The sequence below is a fragment of the Triturus cristatus genome, chromosome 7, assembly GCF_964204655.1.
Source record: "Triturus cristatus chromosome 7, aTriCri1.1, whole genome shotgun sequence".
Taxonomy (NCBI): Eukaryota; Metazoa; Chordata; class Amphibia; order Caudata; family Salamandridae; genus Triturus; species Triturus cristatus.
The window spans coordinates 174,455,595-174,458,734 of record NC_140590.1 but is presented as its reverse complement, the minus strand read 5'-3'; positions in this window follow the sequence as shown (position 1 = coordinate 174,458,734).

Genomic DNA, 3,140 nt, shown 5'->3' with positions numbered 1-3,140 from the left:
TCAATCCTTACGCCTGCTTCAAGCAGGCGCAGGGTTTTGACGCAGCATGGGCCTAAAAGTGACTGAGTGAAATCTTGTAGATTTCACTCATCCACTTTTAGGAGGCGTTCCTGCGCCGGAACGCCCCCACCTGCCCTGGAACGCCTACATGTGGCGCAGGGCTTTACAACGTGACGCATCTGGGAGATGCGTCACGTTTGTAAATGCCCCGCACCATGGCGCAGGATTTGCGCCGCTGCTGCGTCACAAAAGTGACGCAACGGCGGCGCAGAAGTGCCGCAAGTGCAACATAAATCTGCCCCATAGTGTCCACCTTAACTGCATAATCGACTTAGTCTGACTCTGCCCATGGTCAAAAGCAGAGATGCCAATTTATACATTGCCAATTGCAGAGTATACAATGTTATTCAAACTCTAAATATGAGTTGACAATGTATTCATGCCATTAACAACAAAAGCAAGTACCTTTCCTAAATTAGCTTGATCTATTTGCCTTAAATGTACAGTAGCTTCCATTTATGACAATTTCAAGATTTCATTAAAGGTAACATAAATATATCTTTTAGAACACGAGGCATATTATCAAGTACGGCGTTAAAATTATCGCCGCTTTAGCGGCAGAAAACTGCCGCTAAAGCGGCGATAATGGGCTTGATACTATGCCGCAGAGAATTCCCATAGAAGCCCATGTTGACACCAGATCGTGGGCTTCTATGGGAATTCTCAAGGGCATATTATCAAGCCCATTATCGCCGCTTTAGCGGCAGTTTTCTGCCGCTAAAGCGTCGATAATTTTAACGCAGTTTCTTGATAATATGCCCCTCAGTTATTAGCCTTTTTACTTTCTCTTTGCGGGTATTAACTTCTAATTAAGGCCCCACCAATCCCTTAAGAGATGTAAGTCAGCAGGCAGGATCTTCTTTAAGCAGTCTTGTTATGGCACTATCTGTCCACCAGAGCGTGAAGTAGCTTTAGGAGGGGACCAGGAATGTTGCTTTCGCATTCAATAATTATTTGATCCCCCTCACGGTTCCTTTTTTTGAGAAGATAATAAGCTCAAAGGGGTATTAAGCAGGTAAGTAGCTATTAGTAATGCAGCTGGAGCAGGGGCAGCTGCTCCTGTGGCCTTCTGCACCTAATTATGGGTGAATGTTACTATGCAGCTGGTAGCAGGGATGCCCATGCTACTTGCTCGAGGCGCCACCACACCTTTGCTATCCACAAAGGCAAAGCGACACAATGGGCCTGATTTAGATCTTGGCGGTGGGGAATACTCCGTTACAAATGTGACGGATATCCCGTCTGCCGTATTACGATCCCATTATATCCTATGGAGATCGCAATGTGGGGGATGGGATATCCATCCACCGAGATCTAATTCAGGCCCTAAGAACTGATTTGTTAAAAGTTGTTCTTGAAAATACTGCTCCAACATCTGTTGCAAAGATGCAAATTTCATAGTAAGCGAAAGCACCTAAAGTAACAGGACTGCAGGCGTGAATGTATGCCGAAGAGTAAACATGCACCTACGCGATCTGTGAGGTCTGCATTTTTTGTCTGAGCCTGCACCTTCCAGCAACACACCACAAATAGCTCATTGTCGGATCAGCGCGAGGCAGCGCTTTCCCTACGAACACTATTTGTAAACCTTTAAAATAGTTTTTTTGGGGGGTGGGAGATGGGCTGTGCAAAACCCCTGGGCATTAAAATGCTGATACAGTTCATGTACATGTACACACACATAGACTGTTTTATCCGTGGGAAGTTTGCGCTGGAGCAGAAGTCTAAAAGGCTTCTCTGCAGGAGCAAAATTAGAAACACCGCACAGTATGTATGATGCAGAGACTATTTTCTATACCTGCATTAGCATCTGACAATCATGAAGTCTTCAGGCGTTGGATCTGAGAAGCTGTGAGCTGGGCGATGAGGCTTTGTGAGGTTTTGCAGGGCTTTGCGCGGCCTCGTTCTGGGTTCTATGAAGCTTGCTCCAAAAACTTCCTCAAACTCCTCCAAGCATCTCCAAACTTCAGCATCTTCCTCCTGACAGTTTCCTTGTAGGTTACAATGTCTAAAACACCAATCCTAATGTCTGGAATCTCCTAGATGGTCTCTGGGATGTCTGGACTATAGTTACCATAATGCACCTGGCCAAATGCTTAAAAGTCCCCTGGCACACACTAGGATGGGGACTCTTGGTGGAGTTGATGCGGGTGGGCTCTGTTAACCTGTATCTTCAAGGATGCCACTCCTTAATCCTTCTTGAAGCAAGGTACAGTCCTCAGACTGTAGTATCAGATTGTGCAGCAGGTGCAGAGCTTCAGAACGCAGGCCTTTTGGTGCTGATCCAGATTCTAGCAGGTCAGTCCTTTTTCTCCTTGTAGTTTCAGGCAGCAGATCTGAGAGGCCATGCACCTCTCACATATTTATTCTAGGCTTCTGGGCATCAAGAGGGAGGCACTTCCATAGTATACAGATTTCGAATTAAATTTACAATTTTATGGGGAATACCGAAGTGCCTTAAAATAATAAAAAGTGTCTCCCAAACCACCAAATCAAAAGCTTTTTCTGCATCTAATAACAAAATCAATGCTGGGATCCCTCGTGTCTCAAAATAATCTAAGGCATCAACTAAATAATGTGTGTTTGTAAACAGTTGCCTTCCTGGAATAAAACCGTTCTGATCCGGGTGGATCAATTCTGTTGAGATTTGATTCAGGCGCATTGATATTAATTTAGTAACAATTTTATAATCTGTGTTTAGTAAGGTAATTGGTCGGTACGAATTTGGATCTTTAGCATCCTTCCCCTTCTTCAAAAAACTCACCACCGTTCCTTCTCTAAAAGAGTCCGGGATCGGGCCTCCTTCCAACATCGAATTTAATAATAACAAAAAAATATTTGAAAAAGTGCAAAAAAACATTTTAAAAAATTCTGCTGACAGTCCGTCTGGGCCAGAAGCCTTCCCATTTGGTAGATTTTTAACCACCAATTCTACCTCTTCCAATGAGAAAGGACATAACAATGCTTCCTGATCAGTTTGAGAAAGGCAGGGCAATGCACAATTTTCTAAAAAATCCGATAGTTTTATTTGATCAATATTATGTTGCTGACTATAGATTTTATTATAGTGAGCGAGCATT